Source organism: Mytilus trossulus, chromosome 1 (assembly GCF_036588685.1).
Source record: "Mytilus trossulus isolate FHL-02 chromosome 1, PNRI_Mtr1.1.1.hap1, whole genome shotgun sequence".
Lineage (NCBI taxonomy): Eukaryota > Metazoa > Mollusca > Bivalvia > Mytilida > Mytilidae > Mytilus > Mytilus trossulus.
In genome coordinates this window covers 10,407,528-10,427,972 of record NC_086373.1, presented here as the reverse complement: position 1 = coordinate 10,427,972, position 20,445 = coordinate 10,407,528, and the positions used below count along the sequence as shown (strand labels likewise).

General features: G+C 35.7%; 1 long non-coding RNA gene and 17 other non-coding genes across 18 annotated transcripts; 1 reads left to right on the top strand and 17 right to left on the bottom strand.

Annotated features, from left to right (window-relative positions):
* The first annotated feature begins 730 nt into the window (after positions 1-730).
* LOC134706622 (uncharacterized) lies at positions 731-1,713 on the top strand. Its single transcript, XR_010105639.1, has 2 exons — positions 731-856; positions 1,411-1,713. It is a non-coding gene; the product is annotated as an uncharacterized LOC134706622 (long non-coding RNA).
* Positions 1,714-9,240: 7,527 nt separating this feature from the next.
* On the bottom strand, positions 9,241-9,313 carry Trnav-cac (transfer RNA valine (anticodon CAC)). The gene has a single exon. It is a non-coding gene; the product is annotated as a tRNA-Val (tRNA).
* Positions 9,314-9,848: 535 nt separating this feature from the next.
* Positions 9,849-9,920, bottom strand: Trnap-ugg (transfer RNA proline (anticodon UGG)). The gene has a single exon. It is a non-coding gene; the product is annotated as a tRNA-Pro (tRNA).
* A 3,387-nt stretch (positions 9,921-13,307) lies between these two features.
* Trnap-agg (transfer RNA proline (anticodon AGG)) lies at positions 13,308-13,379 on the bottom strand. Its single transcript has one exon. It is a non-coding gene; the product is annotated as a tRNA-Pro (tRNA).
* Positions 13,380-13,710: 331 nt separating this feature from the next.
* Positions 13,711-13,783, bottom strand: Trnav-cac (transfer RNA valine (anticodon CAC)). Its single transcript has one exon. It is a non-coding gene; the product is annotated as a tRNA-Val (tRNA).
* Positions 13,784-14,318: 535 nt separating this feature from the next.
* On the bottom strand, positions 14,319-14,390 carry Trnap-ugg (transfer RNA proline (anticodon UGG)). The gene has a single exon. It is a non-coding gene; the product is annotated as a tRNA-Pro (tRNA).
* Positions 14,391-14,723: 333 nt separating this feature from the next.
* Trnap-agg (transfer RNA proline (anticodon AGG)) lies at positions 14,724-14,795 on the bottom strand. Its single transcript has one exon. It is a non-coding gene; the product is annotated as a tRNA-Pro (tRNA).
* A 331-nt stretch (positions 14,796-15,126) lies between these two features.
* On the bottom strand, positions 15,127-15,199 carry Trnav-cac (transfer RNA valine (anticodon CAC)). Its single transcript has one exon. It is a non-coding gene; the product is annotated as a tRNA-Val (tRNA).
* Positions 15,200-15,734: 535 nt separating this feature from the next.
* Trnap-ugg (transfer RNA proline (anticodon UGG)) lies at positions 15,735-15,806 on the bottom strand. The gene has a single exon. It is a non-coding gene; the product is annotated as a tRNA-Pro (tRNA).
* A 333-nt stretch (positions 15,807-16,139) lies between these two features.
* On the bottom strand, positions 16,140-16,211 carry Trnap-agg (transfer RNA proline (anticodon AGG)). The gene has a single exon. It is a non-coding gene; the product is annotated as a tRNA-Pro (tRNA).
* Positions 16,212-16,542: 331 nt separating this feature from the next.
* Trnav-cac (transfer RNA valine (anticodon CAC)) lies at positions 16,543-16,615 on the bottom strand. Its single transcript has one exon. It is a non-coding gene; the product is annotated as a tRNA-Val (tRNA).
* Positions 16,616-17,150: 535 nt separating this feature from the next.
* Positions 17,151-17,222, bottom strand: Trnap-ugg (transfer RNA proline (anticodon UGG)). Its single transcript has one exon. It is a non-coding gene; the product is annotated as a tRNA-Pro (tRNA).
* Positions 17,223-17,555: 333 nt separating this feature from the next.
* On the bottom strand, positions 17,556-17,627 carry Trnap-agg (transfer RNA proline (anticodon AGG)). The gene has a single exon. It is a non-coding gene; the product is annotated as a tRNA-Pro (tRNA).
* Positions 17,628-17,958: 331 nt separating this feature from the next.
* Positions 17,959-18,031, bottom strand: Trnav-cac (transfer RNA valine (anticodon CAC)). The gene has a single exon. It is a non-coding gene; the product is annotated as a tRNA-Val (tRNA).
* A 535-nt stretch (positions 18,032-18,566) lies between these two features.
* Positions 18,567-18,638, bottom strand: Trnap-ugg (transfer RNA proline (anticodon UGG)). Its single transcript has one exon. It is a non-coding gene; the product is annotated as a tRNA-Pro (tRNA).
* Positions 18,639-18,971: 333 nt separating this feature from the next.
* On the bottom strand, positions 18,972-19,043 carry Trnap-agg (transfer RNA proline (anticodon AGG)). The gene has a single exon. It is a non-coding gene; the product is annotated as a tRNA-Pro (tRNA).
* Positions 19,044-19,374: 331 nt separating this feature from the next.
* Trnav-cac (transfer RNA valine (anticodon CAC)) lies at positions 19,375-19,447 on the bottom strand. Its single transcript has one exon. It is a non-coding gene; the product is annotated as a tRNA-Val (tRNA).
* A 535-nt stretch (positions 19,448-19,982) lies between these two features.
* Trnap-ugg (transfer RNA proline (anticodon UGG)) lies at positions 19,983-20,054 on the bottom strand. Its single transcript has one exon. It is a non-coding gene; the product is annotated as a tRNA-Pro (tRNA).
* Between the last annotated feature and the right edge of the window lie 391 nt (positions 20,055-20,445).

Below are 20,445 nucleotides of genomic sequence, written 5' to 3'. Positions count from 1 at the left end.
GTCAGCTATAAAAGGCCCCGATAAGACAATGTAAAACAATTCAAAGGAGAAAACTAACGGCCTTATTTATTTTAAACAAATTATGAAAAACAAATATGTAACACATAAACAAACGACAACCACTGAATTACAGGCTCCTGACTTGGGACAGGCACATACATAAATAATGTGGCGGGGTTAAACATGCGGGATCCCAACCCTCCCCCTAACCTGGGACAGTGGTATAACAGTACAACATAAGAACGAACTATAAAAATCAGTTGAAAAAGGCTTAACTCATCAGATAAACAAAAAAATACAAGTGGACGTGGCCGGGTAATGAGTTTATTTACAACCACTGCTGATGAAACTAATTATCATTGATATGGTCATAATCATAAATTAACTGTTTACAAACCTTAGATGAATTTGGAAAAACTTTTTAGGAATTTTAATCACAAATTAACTGTTTACAAACCTTGGATGTATTTGGCAAAACTTTAAGGACTTGTTGGTCCTCGGTGTTTTTCAACTTCGTACTTTATTTGGCCTTTTTAATTTGTTTGATTCGAACATAACTAATTAGTCTTTTAATAGACTTTTTAATTTGTTTGATTCGAACATAACTAATGAGTCTTTTAATAGACGAAACGCGGCGTGCAAATACCTAAATTTCAATGGTATCTATGATGAGTATTTTCACAACGTAACGTTATAAATGTTCCCGTACTTTTGCATTCCCATATTCCGCCCAAACGTTGTTTACGTTAGTTTCAAGACGTTGAGATGTGTTTTGAAGATTTGTACACCATGATACAAAACTAAGAAGATACCAGGGAAATCTAGAAGCATTAGGCAACTTCTAATTTCATGAAAGGTAAAAAGCACGGCACCACACATTTGTATGACTTAAAATATTTCCACATCTAGTATTTAAGATTAAACTGAACGTGACAGAATCCTATCATACTATTTCAAAATAAGAGTGACGTACAAATTGAGAAAGGAAATGGGGAATGTGTCAAAGCGACAACAACCCGACCATAGAGCAGACAACAGCCGAAATTTTATTAAATTACGTACTATAAGTTATTGGAAAAAGCTTGTAACTGGGGATAATAAGAAACTTCCTGTTATTCTATACAATCTTGTTACTGGTAGTTATAATGGAAATATAGCTTGGTTCAAGAATGTAAAATCTGTGCTTGATAATTGTGGACTATCAAATATATGGAACACTAAATATTTTATAAGTAAAAACTGGTTGTATGATACTGTTAAATTAAGACTAACTGACCAGTTCAGACAGACATGGTATGCTACTTTACAGAATTCTCCAAAAGCTCTAAATTATAAGTTATTCAAAAATAGTTTAAATTTCGAAACTTACTTTGATATTTTAGATGACAAAAACATTGCTTCTTTTTGTAGATTTAGAACTTTGAACACAAAAATTCCTATCGAAATTGGTAGATGGCAAAACATTCAGAGAGAAAATCGTATTTGTACTTTGTGCAATAACGGTGATATTGGCGACGAGTTCCATTACATTTTAGAATGCTCAGCAATAGACGATAGTAGACAATTGCTACTAAAGAAACCTTTTATAAACAGACCAAATATTCTAAAATTTCAAGGTCTCATGAATAGTAGCAACCCGTCTGAACTAAACAATTTGTGCAAGTTTATAAGAATTATTATTAAATGCCTAGAATCTCCTGGGTAATCACTTTATGTCTCTATTTTTTTTACATTTGTATTTAAAATTTATACTATGTTAATTTATTTGTATATGTCTCTGTACCATTGTACTTTGGTTTACGAGAATAAAGATATATATATCAAAGAAAGCCACAAATGGGTATTCAATGTATCGAGAAACTCCGCACCCGTAGTTGTCCTTCAGCTGGCCCCTTAAAAAATACGTATACTAGTACAGTAATAATGGACGACACGTCATACTCAAACTCCGAATTATACACAAGAAACTAAAATTAAAAATCATACAAGACTAAGAAAGGCCAGAGGCTCCTGACTTGGGGAAGGCGCAAAATTGCGGCGGAGTTAAACATGATTAATTATGAGATATCAACCCTCCCCTATACCTCTAGCCAATGTAGAAAAGTAACCGCATAACAATACGCACATTAAAATTCAGTTCAAGAGAAGTCCGAGTCCGACGCCAGAAGATGGATGTAACAAAAGAAAATAAATAAAATGACAATAATACATAAATAACAACAGACTACTAACAGTTTTATCAATTTTTGATCAATGAAAACTAAGTATTATTAGAACATATGTTAAAATAATTTTCCTTGTACCATCATGACCATATAATTATTTAGTTATTAGAAAATTAAACATTTAAACAACTTATTATCTATCTTTTTTTTTTATTCTTTACTTCCATTATCTCCAATTGACTTTCTTCTTGGTAGTTAACATTGAATTTAAGTTCAATATTATCGATTTGTGAATAAGGGTGGTTTCACTTAATACATGTTAGTTCACTAGATATGTTCTGTTCTGTTCCAAAGGGAAACATTCTGTATGCAAGACCATTGACTCTTGCATATTGAGGAAGAAAATGGGGACACTTAAGTGAACTGTTTATTTTTATTAACTGCTTGTACCACTGAACAAATATTTTGCAGGAGTATCTGAAATAAAAAAAAATATTGGATCAATATATTGAGAAAACTATTAGTTTCTAAGAAATCAAATCCTTCATTTATATCAATTCAGACCCTTGTTGATGCTTGCAAGGTAACAACACAATTATTGTGGACTAAGGCTCATTACTAATGTAAATCATAACATTTTTCCCCTTGGAAATAGTTCAGGCGACCCTCTTTCCCAAAGATACACAAACAAACTATATATTGTTCCACTCAAAATGCAAAATATTTAAGAAATAATTCATGGGGGCTTGAATATATCGTGATTTTACCACGGGTTGGCCCTTTATGACAAATATTTTACCCTGAGCGATAGCGAGGGGTAAAATATCGGCATAAAGGGACAACCCGTGGTAAAATCTAGATATATTCAAGCCCCCATGAATTATTTCGATTCTAAAAGGACAAATACGGCAATTATTTTGGATCGAAGCGCTCTAGGTGATGGCATTATTTGCCGTTCCAATATATAAACGCACTATTAAATTGACGTAAAATAACGGAGCAAACTGAATAAATGATGATGCTTAAACTATTTATAATAACATATTTAGATCATTTTAGATGAATCTAATTATTATTGTACTTATATGTCTCATATATATACAAAAACGGCTAATATAACTCATTTTAGCATCATTTATTAACGTTTCCTTGTTGTGATGATTTTCCGTTTCACAAGCGTGTATTTTCCCGTAAATTGCTTATATTCTGACGTCATTGTTCTATGACGTCGAGTCGCTCATTCATTAAAAAACATATGACGTGGGGGTACAATGGGAACAGCCCATGAAATATATTCATATTTTACCACGGGTGTGTACTCAAAGCGTTTGAAGGACGTCATGTTAGAATACCCCTTTACACCCTGGTATATCATATATATATAGGAATTGGCATGATATAACAATCTCCGGCGCAGAGCTCACATATCCGTTCCGTTCAATACTTTGTAACACTACACTCAATATGACCTCTGCCATACCTTATTTTGCGTACTTTTTTGTTCCCAATCTCTAATCAAAATCTACATTAGTGTTTATTTAATTAAGATACTTTTATGGAAAAAAACATAACAATTCTCATTTTTGCGAAGATAAGTATATCAAACGGAAAATTTTGCTATGTTTATTAACGTAATACTAAAAGTTGCATTTTCGTTATATTAAGTGCAGTATTGCAAAGCATGTATGGAACGGATATGAACTCTGCGCCGGAGATTGATGATATAAGTGAATATTAAGTGAATATTTCACCTAAATTTGATCAACATGGGGCGTAAAAATCATAAATTATTAAAAAAAACCTGAAAAATTGACGATTTTGATGGTGCTGCCACCTACAACAGCCAAATATTTCCGAACTTTTTTTTGTTTCGATTTATTCTACAGGGCTTCTACTAAAAGGAAATATATTATAAAAGTGTGTATACTGTTGCTGTTTCTTAAAAAAATAAAATGAAATTAGATGAAATTTGCATTTTTCTAAAATTCATTTTGATCACATTTCCATGGTTACGGTTGCTAGGGAAGAAAATATTTGAAATCAATTTTCAATCTGTTTTCATATCACTATACATATTAACTCTATATAAAGTATATACTAGCAACAAAAAATATATTATTAAAGCAAGATAAATTACTTTAAAAACGTGCGTTTTTGTAGTTTTCCTTGCTCATTTTTAGGGGCCATCAGGGGGGAATTTGAAAATGAATATTTTTAACACCAAAATTATTTTTTTCAAAAAAAAAATTCATATTCAAGTTCTAATATCTAGAATACGAAATTTGATCAATTTGCCAAAATGGACTTATCACTGTTTGCCTGATTCTTACATGGACCTGTACTTAAGTGACATGCCAGCTCTAGACCTCAATTAAACTGATTGAAAGATTATGTCTTCATTATATCAATATCAGGCACAATCCCTCCCGTTAGGGGTTTAGTATCATACTATCATAAAATATATGAAAAAAACATAACCCGTGTCATGCCAACACATGTTTTTTTCAATAAATGTATTTAGTTCCGATGCATATACCCTATAAGTAAATCAATATTAAAGCCAAAATATGCAATATTTAATGACCTGACAACAGTATCGTAACTATATCCCTTCTTAATAAGTCTGCTTAAAGGTTTTGTAAACTTTTGAGGTGAATACTGACGTTTTTGTGCTTTGTAAAGAATATTACCATAAAAGACTGGATGTGAAATACCTGAACGTTTAAAGATGTCTGCATGTTGTTATATTAACGAATTATTTCCTTATACCAATGATAAAATTTATTAAATGTTTTGACTAGTTTGTGATATCGAAAACCCCGGTGTAATAATGTTTCAGTAATACATAAATTTCTCTTTTGAAACAAATTCTGTTACATTCACTTTTAAACGCCCATTTGTGAGACGTATTATGGTATACCGTTGTCCGTCTGTCCTTTCTTCTGTCCGTCCGTCCATCTGTCCTATGGTCCGTCGTCAACAATTATGGCGGACAATATCTCAAAAAACGGTTGAACCAACTCGCATGAAACTTTGTTGAATTGTTTAAAACTTATGGCACGATCTCCCTTTCGTTTTTTTTTATATATATTTTATATTTTAAGATTTTTTTTAATGGGGAATTTTCCAGTTTTCGGACAAAACTCAAACACACTATTATGATCCCATTTGTAAGAAACTTTGGTGAATAGTTTACATTTACTGATATGATCATGAGCTCCCTTTTGATTTTTTATAAATTTTAGATTTTTCGTTTCTGAGTTTTTGGGTTTTGATCATTGAAAATAGGGTGATTTTCCAGTTTTCGGACAATATCTCAACAATGTTTTCAGCAAATTCCACGAAACTTTGGTGAATTGTTTATATCTAGACATAAGCTCCCTTTCGATTTTTATAAGTTTTAGATTTTACGTTTCGGAGTTATGGGGGTTTATTCATTAAAAAGTTGTGATTTTTAAATTTTCAGACAATGCTTTGAGAAGTTATCTTGAAACTTTGATGACTGGTTTATATATAGAGAGATTAATACATGCATGGCCTTTTCCGTATCGGGCCGGATATCAGCCCGAGACGAAGTCGAGGTGCTGATATGGATCGAGGCCATGTATTAATCGCTTTATCATATACTTCCGACAATAGTTTTATGTAAGGCAAATTAACAAAATGAAATAACTTTACAAAGAAATTTTTTCGATGAAATTTGTATACCCGCAAGCCTCCTTAAAACGAGCAAACTGACGTCCTGATTTATGTACGAAACTATGTTTGGCTGTAAAGTCTGTTTTGCAAATTATGTTGTACACCAAGTCACTGTGACTTTCGTATCACATTCGTTTATCATACTAAAAAACAGTACATTGTGAAACGATTTTTCTACTATCCGGCGGTCGCGGCGTAAACTATTGTATTGCTTTATATTTTAGAAAGTAGAAAACCTAGATGCTTAATATCTTGTACGCATTACATAACAGTGTCGGATCGAGATGCAGGGACGTAGAGGGCGTAAGCCCCTTTTCTTATTTTTTTTTTATTTACTGCTATAAAATGACAAATCAGACTAGATTTCGTTGACTCTTCCATAACCCGTATATTTTTTGCGACAATTCGTTATTAACGTGTAATAAATTATTGACTACTAGTATGTCTAAGTCACTGACGTGATTTGCTACCGTGTAGTTGACCAGTACGTCGAAAAAACGTTACTCATTTTAAAATTTAAATTACAGTAACACATTTCTACGACTGAGGATGACAAGCATGCCGCATTCAAAGCGACACTTGATGGAACAAGGAAGTATTGACTCCTATTTCACAATTCCACTCAGCAGAAGGCAATACTATTTTACACCCACAAGATAAAAAAAAGTTTCACAGCTATAACATTTACCTACGAAAACATTTTAAAACTCTAGATAGATATATAATATAAGGTACGGACCATTTGATTTTCGGGGGGAAAGGGGGGGGGGGGGATCGTCCCTGGGTTAAAAACAAAATCCTTGCCCAATTTTTTGCTATTACTAAAAAAAACTTCCAACAGAATTATTTAGCATCTATTAATGTAGAAAAATTAGGCGTTATTATGTATGTCCATAAAAACATTGAACTAGACTATGACAGAATCATATGACGATTTTCTTAACGAAATCAGAGGAAGATGGTTAACCCTATGGCGTTGTCGAAAGATTTGTACAGAAGTCATCACAAGAAATTCAAGAAATGTTTTTGTGGAATTATTTTTGTTTATTCAATTATGTTAGTACATCAATGTATGATCAGATACATCTGGGGTGCGAATCACAAATTCGCATTGCATTCTTCAGTTACTAGTTGTGAACTATATTTCTTAGTTAGGGAGAATACGGCATAACAAATGTTTAACCCTAACCGTAACACTCTTACTATAAAATATAACATGCCCAACGTCAAGAACCGTTAAATTAGTCATTCACCACTTATGTTATGTTTTTGAGCACAAGAAGGTTAAACAAAATATTCTACACCACCACCACTTAGAAAAATCTTGGATTCGCCCGTGTCTTTTGTGACGAAGTTTCCGTCATTCATATGTCAATTGTCCTTGATCTCATTTTCATGGTTCAACGACTGCTTGAAAACAATCATACTGTTTTTGTCATGTGAATTTCTCACTTTTTATGAGTAATAGGATAACTATACATGTATTTGGTTTAATATGTTCCGTGCAACGACTACGTGTCTGTCAGACAGAGTTCACCTGACCTCGACTCATTTCATGAATCAGTAATCAAGGCTACATTATTAGTACCGTTTCTAAAATATTATAAGCAGTAGGTCGATTATACCTTGTGTATGAGATGACTGTAACAGTAAGAGACATCAGGCCTCACGGTCAAAGTTTTACACAAAATGCCTTCCATGTCCCACGCGTCTAAAACCAAAAAAAAATCAACTGGTATTAAAGTTAGGCTGCACGAAACAATAGAATGCTTTGATTTCTAACTGGAGTAATTCAGATAATTTCTCATGATTAGGCCACAGGCGGTTGGGTCTATGTAACAGATTTTTTTTGTTTATTAAAATATTTAATTTTCTATATTTATAATACATATCTATCACATCTGTGCATGTCTCACCTAGTTTCGAGTGATTTAAACGACCCAGAGAAAATACCCAATTTTACTATCCATACTAAGAAACAAAAAGGCAACTAACTCGACGCCATTTTTCTGCTATCTATAAATAAATAGATTGACCTACCTGGATTCCCCAACGATTTCTCTGGGAAAACGAACCAAATTGAAATTGAAAGTAACACATACACATGATTCATGTAAGATAAAACTATAACACGTCATTTTTTCTTTATCAAATTCAAATTTCGAAGAGATAGCAAAATTTGTTTTCTTTTATTGTGCCTGTGTGCATAATTTCAAATTAGAGAATGTAATTTTGAAGTAACGTTTTATTCTCAAGTCTCAAAATTTATTCAAGATTATAAATGAGGAGATAATATTATAAAAGAAAAGAGGTCAGGAAATTTTTTTTGACACTTGTAACTGCAATTTAATGTTTAGTGGAATGAGAGGTGAAATGAGTTCAGACTTATAATACATTTCGATAGCATTTTAAAGATTATTTTTTTTAATTTAACCGAAGTCTACTGCAAGGGATGCTTAAACGACCTCAATGATTATCCAGGAAGATATCGCACTCGGTCAGCTCTATGCTTTCACCTAGTTCATGATAATACAAGAATTGAGAAGCCTGTGGTGTACTAGCAGGGGCGGATCCAGCCATTTTAAAAAAGGGGGGTCCCAACCCAGGACAAAGAGGGGGGGGGGGGGTCCAACTAAATGTCCCCATTCAATTGCATTGATCGGCCAAAAAAAGGGGTTCCAACCCCGGCACCCCCTTCCCTGGATCCGCCAATGATTAGTCAAATAATGTAAGAGTTTGGAGTTTTATATCATTTACATTCAACGTTTTTTATCGGATATTACTTTTTTTATTATCAACGTTGACCCCCCCCCCCCCCCCCCCCAACAAAAAAAATATATCCGATAAAAATCATTGAAATTCAATCATCGGTAAATCATTTTAAACTCCGAAGTCTTGTATTATTGGACTAATGGTTTACTGGTTGTTATTTACTTTGGATCAAGTCTGTCACTTCACGACATGGTATTTGTTTTCGTAACTATTCTTTTCATGAATAAGGCCGTTGATTTTCTCGTTTGAAATTTTTTTTTTTTGCCTTTCTTCTGTATAGCTGACTTATGTTTAAATAATAGTTATAAAATTCAGAAATGACACTGCTTGTTGCTATTTTCGTGTTGCCTTGGGTTATACGTTTGGCCTCTCTTGCTTTGTTACCTTTGAAATCAGGATGGGCAAATTATTAAAAGTCCCCTGCTTTAAAGAACTTTGTCTAAGGTTCTTAGTGTAGACGATTTCAAAGATTTTAATTAGAGGTGATATGTTCAATTTAACATGAACGACATGCGTCGGCTGCAAAAGAACACCGAAGGAGTAATATCTCAAGGCACTATAATAAGCACACTTCACGATGATCCGAATTACCCAAAAATTAATATGTTTCCGCTGGGGCTCGAACCCAGGACCTTCCGCGTGTGAAGCGGACGTGATTACCACTACACTACGGAAACAGTTGAAGTAAGAGCGAAGTTTTCCATATTTCAAGCAAGGTCCGATTAAAAAATGGTGCAATCAAGATGAATAACACCCGTTTCCGCATGCAACAGGTGCGTGTTCGTGTTAATTTTCGCCGTCACGGAAATTCTCTTGGCATGGGATGGGGTTTGCCTTTCTTCTGCACAATCAATTGAAAAGCAGACACTCCTAGCTCTGTCGTCTATATGTGTATCCTACTTATACGCTAGCTAAATCCGATATCGACATTTCCTTCATTGCACAAGTTGATGGTGATAATCAAGGTAAGTTGTTTTACAGCCTGAACAAACGAAAATAAAGCATTCTTCGAAAAAAAGGTCAAAATCATCGGAATATAAATGCATGTACCAGAATGTCAACTCCTCTATCTCCATTTGACCGCTTTTCCTCATCAGTGATGGGACAACATGCTGAGCAATTTCTGAGCCAGACTGCTTTGAATGTCAATGGCAGATACAAAAGTACAATTTCATTGAATCCAAACGCCTATAAACCGTTCCAAAAATTAACGGGCTCGTCCGGGATTCGAACCCGGGACCTCTCGCACCCAAAGCGAGAATCATACCCCTAGACCAACGAGCCGCTTGATAGTTAGAGTTACATTTTCCGTATTTAACTATAGAATAAAGTTATTCTCCATACGTGGCAAAGGAGTTTACCAGCCAAGATACATATTATAAATTCTAAGTTGACTAGAAATTCACCTTACATTGCTCGAGATCAAACAATAAAAAAACCAACAAAAATTCAAACGATAACTGTTGTATTGCTGCATGTATTTTTCTCCTACTGAATACTGTTAAATGCATTCTAATTGACGTTCGAATTAGCGGTGTATTTCCTTTGAATATCCCATCGACTGGTATTGAAAACAGTTTTGAGATTCGCCACGCATTGACAATATGAGGCAAAAATTGGGCTCGTCCGGGATTCGAACCCGGGACCTCTCGCACCCTAAGCGAGAATCATTTTTTTTTTTTATCTTTATTATAATCAAACATCGTATTTACATATCACAGTTCAGAATTACACATCAATGAAAACAATTTTATCAATTATTGTCCTTTCTCTGAAAAGATGCATTCAATATTCTACATTTACAATTCATATGCGTGAAATATTTCTCACGAACACAATTATCTGCATGACTATATACTCATATATAGATATCATATCATATTCTTTAGAAACATATTCATATACTTATATTCTAACTCACTCTTATCTACCATTCAGCACATACATTCAAATTGATAAAAAGCTTACACAGAATACAAAGAAAAATTAGAGTGAAAAATGAATATGACGTCTTATTTTCCGACGGAGGACAAAAAATAATACAATAGAAGTATTGTTCGCACTGGGCTGGATTCCAGTCCACAACGCAATCAAAACTTGAAGTATTAAATATTAGTGTTGGATAATCGGTTGAAATTACCAACCGATTATCTATTACAATCGGTTGACAGCAACCAACCGACTATCGGTTATAATCGGATCATAATACCTTGCCCTTTTTTTTAAAGGAAATCATGTATTTAGTCTCATTGTCTATTGTCTATTGTGTACATTCAATATCATTGCAGAGTTTATATATTCATATTTGATCTTTTGTTTCCTTTTCATATTCTTGTGTACTAAATTATAATCCTGGTACCTTTGATAATTATCTATTCAGTAGTTAAAACAATGAAATGTCTTGATAAGAATCAAGATTCATATTGAACATATTTTATCTCATAATTACAACATTTATTACCAACAGTGACACTAACATTTCTAAATTTCAATGGTGTAACTCACAAAACAATTTCAATAACATAGCTGTATGAACATTTGAATGCTTCTAATTAGGAAAAGATATATAAAGTTTTTAATTTTTAGAAATTTAAAATTAACACAAAAAAATAAAATAATGCATTTGCATTATAAGATATACATTATACAAAGGGTATTAAGCCATTGTCTGTTAATTCGTGAAGAACGCTTTTTTTCACTCTTGTGATCATTAATTTCTGTCAATTGTGTCATTCGTACGTCTGAACTTATAATTGTAAGAATGCGGAATTATTACATAGTTGAACCGTATCCGATTCGTGATTCTTATATTTTTATAAATGGGGGACAAATTTCGGAAAATTTACAACAATAAACGATGTTTGGCAAACAATTTGGAAAGGAATATGACGTTTTTGATGCAACACATGGATAAACATTTCTAAAAGGCAATTTGCAACACGTTCTAATGAAGCAACGAAATTATTTTGTCTAAAATCAAAATGATTTGTACCGCTCTCAAGTAACAAGTACCGGTAATGAAAGAAAGTATTTCATACAAAGTTATTAATGTTAAATAACCTTCCATCAATCTGCAAATGCTTTTGTCACGTTTATAAAGAAGGAAATTGGTTTATTCTTTAATTATTGGATGTTTGACATTGTTACTGTCATCGACTGGTTAATATTGTTTGACTGCGCATATAAAATGCAAACCGTAAAACAGACCGGAAGTTGACAACCTAAAGGTCCGGAAATTTAAAACGACAATCGATTGAACAAAATCCCAATCGATTATCGACATCGCAAGGCCCAACCAACTGATTTCCGACATATTCCGATCATCGGAACAACACTATTAAATATCGAGTCAATCATCATCTATTTTAAGACATTCAAACAGAGCACAAAAATTATCAAAATATTTTGAAAAACCTTTTCACAACATTCTCACAAACACCATACAAACTATCTCTCTTACAAATCAACATAAAATAAAATAATAAAACAATTAAAGTTTTTTATTAGTCGCAAATTCTATCATCTCATCTAGTCCTTTTCTCACATCATCAGTCATCAGTTTTGGTATAGTTCTTACATCACGGAAATCTTCAGTTAACACTTTGTTAAATTTATAGAACCCTCGGTCACTGCAATCGAGTATTTCAAATTCTTTATCATCTATATGATACAATATCAGACGATTCCTCAATGTTTTTCCGATCAATATTTCGTTGCGACCTCCTGATTGTTTCAAAACAAATTTTGGAATTAACTTAATATCAGTTGCAATATTTGACGGAAATGTTTGTTTACTTTTGTCCTTTTGTTCTACCATTCTATCACGTTGAGTTGTAACAGATAGAATATCACTGTAATTTACTTTTCTAAGCGGCGGAAATTCTGAAAGTACATTTCCTTTTGTTTTACATTTATCCTTTTCAATTATGTCAATAGATAATCCACGTTTGTTTTTATTTACATTGTTTATTTCACTATTCAATGACACAGAACATTCTTTACCTGTATCGATTGAACACAGTTCTATATTTGGACGTTCTATACCGGTTTCAATGTTACCTGTACATGCAGTAGTGGAGGCCTCAGACGGGTTCTCTTCAATGTCCATTATATCTGATGTATTTGTTGCTACCGTTTCGTCCCGTATTTGATTTGTTTCAAATGCACTATTCAAATGAATCACTTCGGTATGTTTTTCAATATTAGAAACACTATCAACAATATTGTTATATTCCTTCATACGTTTTTTGTCACGATTGACAGTTGAATTGGACTTTCGTTTACTTTTATTGTTATCTTCATTTGAAAACATGATAGAAATACGTGCTCTGTCATTTTCACCATGCACGGTAAATGTTATATTTCTAAATTGTTCACAAGCATTTTCTATGGTGCTCATCAATAAAGATGGAAGTCTCTCCATTATTAAACAATTCACCTTCGGTGGCCTCTTTCTATACGACAATGTTTACAAATACGTAAAACATTACAAACGACAGTTTTGTCATAATTAAAGAAAACAACTTACTTCTGATACAAGTTAGAATGTTTATATTCCAAAAATACGCTTGGAAATCCGAGCAATCACTTATAACATAGTAATTTTTCCTTAGACATAAACAACACGTCCAGTCAATTAAAGGTCCACTCGACCACCCCAAGGCAAAAATTGGGCTCGTCCGGGATTCGAACCCGGGACCTCTCGCACCCTAAGCGAGAATCATACCCCTAGACCAACGAGCCTGTATAGCTGACTTATGTTTAAATAATAGTTATAAAATTCAGAAATGACACTGCTTGTTGCTATTTTCGTGTTGCCTTGGGTTATACGTTTGGCCTCTCTTGCTTTGTTACCTTTGAAATCAGGATGGGCAAATTATTAAAAGTCCCCTGCTTTAAAGAACTTTGTCTAAGGTTCTTAGTGTAGACGATTTCAAAGATTTTAATTAGAGGTGATATGTTCAATTTAACATGAACGACATGCGTCGGCTGCAAAAGAACACCGAAGGAGATATATCTCAAGGCACTATAATAAGCACACTTCACGATGATCCGAATTACCCAAAAATTAATATGTTTCCGCTGGGGCTCGAACCCAGGACCTTCCGCGTGTGAAGCGGACGTGATTACCACTACACTACGGAAACAGTTGAAGTAAGAGCGAAGTTTTCCATATTTCAAGCAAGGTCCGATTAAAAAATGGTGCAATCAAGATGAATAACACCCGTTTCCGCATGCAACAGGTGCGTGTTCGTGTTAATTTTCGCCGTCACGGAAATTCTCTTGGCATGGGATGGGGTTTGCCTTTCTTCTGCACAATCAATTGAAAAGCAGACACTCCTAGCTCTGTCGTCTATATGTGTATCCTACTTATACGCTAGCTAAATCCGATATCGACATTTCCTTCATTGCACAAGTTGATGGTGATAATCAAGGTAAGTTGTTTTACAGCCTGAACAAACGAAAATAAAGCATTCTTCGAAAAAAAGGTCAAAATCATCGGAATATAAATGCATGTACCAGAATGTCAACTCCTCTATCTCCATTTGACCGCTTTTCCTCATCAGTGATGGGACAACATGCTGAGCAATTTCTGAGCCAGACTGCTTTGAATGTCAATGGCAGATACAAAAGTACAATTTCATTGAATCCAAACGCCTATAAACCGTTCCAAAAATTAACGGGCTCGTCCGGGATTCGAACCCGGGACCTCTCGCACCCAAAGCGAGAATCATACCCCTAGACCAACGAGCCGCTTGATAGTTAGAGTTACATTTTCCGTATTTAACTATAGAATAAAGTTATTCTCCATACGTGGCAAAGGAGTTTACCAGCCAAGATACATATTATAAATTCTAAGTTGACTAGAAATTCACCTTACATTGCTCGAGATCAAACAATAAAAAACCAACAAAAATTCAAACGATAACTGTTGTATTGCTGCATGTATTTTTCTCCTACTGAATACTGTTAAATGCATTCTAATTGACGTTCGAATTAGCGGTGTATTTCCTTTGAATATCCCATCGACTGGTATTGAAAACAGTTTTGAGATTCGCCACGCATTGACAATATGAGGCAAAAATTGGGCTCGTCCGGGATTCGAACCCGGGACCTCTCGCACCCTAAGCGAGAATCATACCCCTAGACCAACGAGCCTGTATAGCTGACTTATGTTTAAATAATAGTTATAAAATTCAGAAATGACACTGCTTGTTGCTATTTTCGTGTTGCCTTGGGTTATACGTTTGGCCTCTCTTGCTTTGTTACCTTTGAAATCAGGATGGGCAAATTATTAAAAGTCCCCTGCTTTAAAGAACTTTGTCTAAGGTTCTTAGTGTAGACGATTTCAAAGATTTTAATTAGAGGTGATATGTTCAATTTAACATGAACGACATGCGTCGGCTGCAAAAGAACACCGAAGGAGATATATCTCAAGGCACTATAATAAGCACACTTCACGATGATCCGAATTACCCAAAAATTAATATGTTTCCGCTGGGGCTCGAACCCAGGACCTTCCGCGTGTGAAGCGGACGTGATTACCACTACACTACGGAAACAGTTGAAGTAAGAGCGAAGTTTTCCATATTTCAAGCAAGGTCCGATTAAAAAATGGTGCAATCAAGATGAATAACACCCGTTTCCGCATGCAACAGGTGCGTGTTCGTGTTAATTTTCGCCGTCACGGAAATTCTCTTGGCATGGGATGGGGTTTGCCTTTCTTCTGCACAATCAATTGAAAAGCAGACACTCCTAGCTCTGTCGTCTATATGTGTATCCTACTTATACGCTAGCTAAATCCGATATCGACATTTCCTTCATTGCACAAGTTGATGGTGATAATCAAGGTAAGTTGTTTTACAGCCTGAACAAACGAAAATAAAGCATTCTTCGAAAAAAAGGTCAAAATCATCGGAATATAAATGCATGTACCAGAATGTCAACTCCTCTATCTCCATTTGACCGCTTTTCCTCATCAGTGATGGGACAACATGCTGAGCAATTTCTGAGCCAGACTGCTTTGAATGTCAATGGCAGATACAAAAGTACAATTTCATTGAATCCAAACGCCTATAAACCGTTCCAAAAATTAACGGGCTCGTCCGGGATTCGAACCCGGGACCTCTCGCACCCAAAGCGAGAATCATACCCCTAGACCAACGAGCCGCTTGATAGTTAGAGTTACATTTTCCGTATTTAACTATAGAATAAAGTTATTCTCCATACGTGGCAAAGGAGTTTACCAGCCAAGATACATATTATAAATTCTAAGTTGACTAGAAATTCACCTTACATTGCTCGAGATCAAACAATAAAAAACCAACAAAAATTCAAACGATAACTGTTGTATTGCTGCATGTATTTTTCTCCTACTGAATACTGTTAAATGCATTCTAATTGACGTTCGAATTAGCGGTGTATTTCCTTTGAATATCCCATCGACTGGTATTGAAAACAGTTTTGAGATTCGCCACGCATTGACAATATGAGGCAAAAATTGGGCTCGTCCGGGATTCGAACCCGGGACCTCTCGCACCCTAAGCGAGAATCATACCCCTAGACCAACGAGCCTGTATAGCTGACTTATGTTTAAATAATAGTTATAAAATTCAGAAATGACACTGCTTGTTGCTATTTTCGTGTTGCCTTGGGTTATACGTTTGGCCTCTCTTGCTTTGTTACCTTTGAAATCAGGATGGGCAAATTATTAAAAGTCCCCTGCTTTAAAGAACTTTGTCTAAGGTTCTTAGTGTAGACGATTTCAAAGATTTTAATTAGAGGTGATATGTTCAATTTAACATGAACGACATGCGTCGGCTGCAAAAGAACACCGAAGGAGATATATCTCAAGGCACTATAATAAGCACACTTCACGATGATCCGAATTACCCAAAAATTAATATGTTTCCGCTGGGGCTCGAACCCAGGACCTTCCGCGTGTGAAGCGGACGTGATTACCACTACACTACGGAAACAGTTGAAGTAAGAGCGAAGTTTTCCATATTTCAAGCAAGGTCCGATTAAAAAATGGTGCAATCAAGATGAATAACACCCGTTTCCGCATGCAACAGGTGCGTGTTCGTGTTAATTTTCGCCGTCACGGAAATTCTCTTGGCATGGGATGGGGTTTGCCTTTCTTCTGCACAATCAATTGAAAAGCAGACACTCCTAGCTCTGTCGTCTATATGTGTATCCTACTTATACGCTAGCTAAATCCGATATCGACATTTCCTTCATTGCACAAGTTGATGGTGATAATCAAGGTAAGTTGTTTTACAGCCTGAACAAACGAAAATAAAGCATTCTTCGAAAAAAAGGTCAAAATCATCGGAATATAAATGCATGTACCAGAATGTCAACTCCTCTATCTCCATTTGACCGCTTTTCCTCATCAGTGATGGGACAACATGCTGAGCAATTTCTGAGCCAGACTGCTTTGAATGTCAATGGCAGATACAAAAGTACAATTTCATTGAATCCAAACGCCTATAAACCGTTCCAAAAATTAACGGGCTCGTCCGGGATTCGAACCCGGGACCTCTCGCACCCAAAGCGAGAATCATACCCCTAGACCAACGAGCCGCTTGATAGTTAGAGTTACATTTTCCGTATTTAACTATAGAATAAAGTTATTCTCCATACGTGGCAAAGGAGTTTACCAGCCAAGATACATATTATAAATTCTAAGTTGACTAGAAATTCACCTTACATTGCTCGAGATCAAACAATAAAAAACCAACAAAAATTCAAACGATAACTGTTGTATTGCTGCATGTATTTTTCTCCTACTGAATACTGTTAAATGCATTCTAATTGACGTTCGAATTAGCGGTGTATTTCCTTTGAATATCCCATCGACTGGTATTGAAAACAGTTTTGAGATTCGCCACGCATTGACAATATGAGGCAAAAATTGGGCTCGTCCGGGATTCGAACCCGGGACCTCTCGCACCCTAAGCGAGAATCATACCCCTAGACCAACGAGCCTGTATAGCTGACTTATGTTTAAATAATAGTTATAAAATTCAGAAATGACACTGCTTGTTGCTATTTTCGTGTTGCCTTGGGTTATACGTTTGGCCTCTCTTGCTTTGTTACCTTTGAAATCAGGATGGGCAAATTATTAAAAGTCCCCTGCTTTAAAGAACTTTGTCTAAGGTTCTTAGTGTAGACGATTTCAAAGATTTTAATTAGAGGTGATATGTTCAATTTAACATGAACGACATGCGTCGGCTGCAAAAGAACACCGAAGGAGATATATCTCAAGGCACTATAATAAGCACACTTCACGATGATCCGAATTACCCAAAAATTAATATGTTTCCGCTGGGGCTCGAACCCAGGACCTTCCGCGTGTGAAGCGGACGTGATTACCACTACACTACGGAAACAGTTGAAGTAAGAGCGAAGTTTTCCATATTTCAAGCAAGGTCCGATTAAAAAATGGTGCAATCAAGATGAATAACACCCGTTTCCGCATGCAACAGGTGCGTGTTCGTGTTAATTTTCGCCGTCACGGAAATTCTCTTGGCATGGGATGGGGTTTGCCTTTCTTCTGCACAATCAATTGAAAAGCAGACACTCCTAGCTCTGTCGTCTATATGTGTATCCTACTTATACGCTAGCTAAATCCGATATCGACATTTCCTTCATTGCACAAGTTGATGGTGATAATCAAGGTAAGTTGTTTTACAGCCTGAACAAACGAAAATAAAGCATTCTTCGAAAAAAAGGTCAAAATCATCGGAATATAAATGCATGTACCAGAATGTCAACTCCTCTATCTCCATTTGACCGCTTTTCCTCATCAGTGATGGGACAACATGCTGAGCAATTTCTGAGCCAGACTGCTTTGAATGTCAATGGCAGATACAAAAGTACAATTTCATTGAATCCAAACGCCTATAAACCGTTCCAAAAATTAACGGGCTCGTCCGGGATTCGAACCCGGGACCTCTCGCACCCAAAGCGAGAATCATACCCCTAGACCAACGAGCCGCTTGATAGTTAGAGTTACATTTTCCGTATTTAACTATAGAATAAAGTTATTCTCCATACGTGGCAAAGGAGTTTACCAGCCAAGATACATATTATAAATTCTAAGTTGACTAGAAATTCACCTTACATTGCTCGAGATCAAACAATAAAAAACCAACAAAAATTCAAACGATAACTGTTGTATTGCTGCATGTATTTTTCTCCTACTGAATACTGTTAAATGCATTCTAATTGACGTTCGAATTAGCGGTGTATTTCCTTTGAATATCCCATCGACTGGTATTGAAAACAGTTTTGAGATTCGCCACGCATTGACAATATGAGGCAAAAATTGGGCTCGTCCGGGATTCGAACCCGGGACCTCTCGCACCCTAAGCGAGAATCATACCCCTAGACCAACGAGCCTGTATAGCTGACTTATGTTTAAATAATAGTTATAAAATTCAGAAATGACACTGCTTGTTGCTATTTTCGTGTTGCCTTGGGTTATACGTTTGGCCTCTCTTGCTTTGTTACCTTTGAAATCAGGATGGGCAAATTATTAAAAGTCCCCTGCTTTAAAGAACTTTGTCTAAGGTTCTTAGTGTAGACGATTTCAAAGATTTTAATTAGAGGTGATATGTTCAATTTAACATGAACGACATGCGTCGGCTGCAAAAGAACACCGAAGGAGATATATCTCAAGGCACTATAATAAGCACACTTCACGATGATCCGAATTACCCAAAAATTAATATGTTTCCGCTGGGGCTCGAACCCAGGACCTTCCGCGTGTGAAGCGGACGTGATTACCACTACACTACGGAAACAGTTGAAGTAAGAGCGAAGTTTTCCATATTTCAAGCAAGGTCCGATTAAAAAATGGTGCAATCAAGATGAATAACACCCGTTTCCGCATGCAACAGGTGCGTGTTCGTGTTAATTTTCGCCGTCACGGAAATTCTCTTGGCATGGGATGGGGTTTGCCTTTCTTCTGCACAATCAATTGAAAAGCAGACACTCCTAGCTCTGTCGTCTATATGTGTATCCTACTTATACGCTAGCTAAATCCGATATCGACATTTCCTTCATTGCACAAGTTGATGGTGATAATCAAGGTAAGTTGTTTTACAGCCTGAACAAACGAAAATAAAGCATTCTTCGAAAAAAAGGTCAAAATCATCGGAATATAAATGCATGTACCAGAATGTCAACTCCTCTATCTCCATTTGACCGCTTTTCCTCATCAGTGATGGGACAACATGCTGAGCAATTTCTGAGCCAGACTGCTTTGAATGTCAATGGCAGATACAAAAGTACAATTTCATTGAATCCAAACGCCTATAAACCGTTCCAAAAATTAACGGGCTCGTCCGGGATTCGAACCCGGGACCTCTCGCACCCAAAGCGAGAATCATACCCCTAGACCAACGAGCCGCTTGATAGTTAGAGTTACATTTTCCGTATTTAACTATAGAATAAAGTTATTCTCCATACGTGGCAAAGGAGTTTACCAGCCAAGATACATATTATAAATTCTAAGTTGACTAGAAATTCACCTTACATTGCTCGAGATCAAACAATAAAAAACCAACAAAAATTCAAACGATAACTGTTGTATTGCTGCATGTATTTTTCTCCTACTGAATACTGTTAAATGCATTCTAATTGACGTTCGAATTAGCGGTGTATTTCCTTTGAATATCCCATCGACTGGTATTGAAAACAGTTTTGAGATTCGCCACGCATTGACAATATGAGGCAAAAATTGGGCTCGTCCGGGATTCGAACCCGGGACCTCTCGCACCCTAAGCGAGAATCATACCCC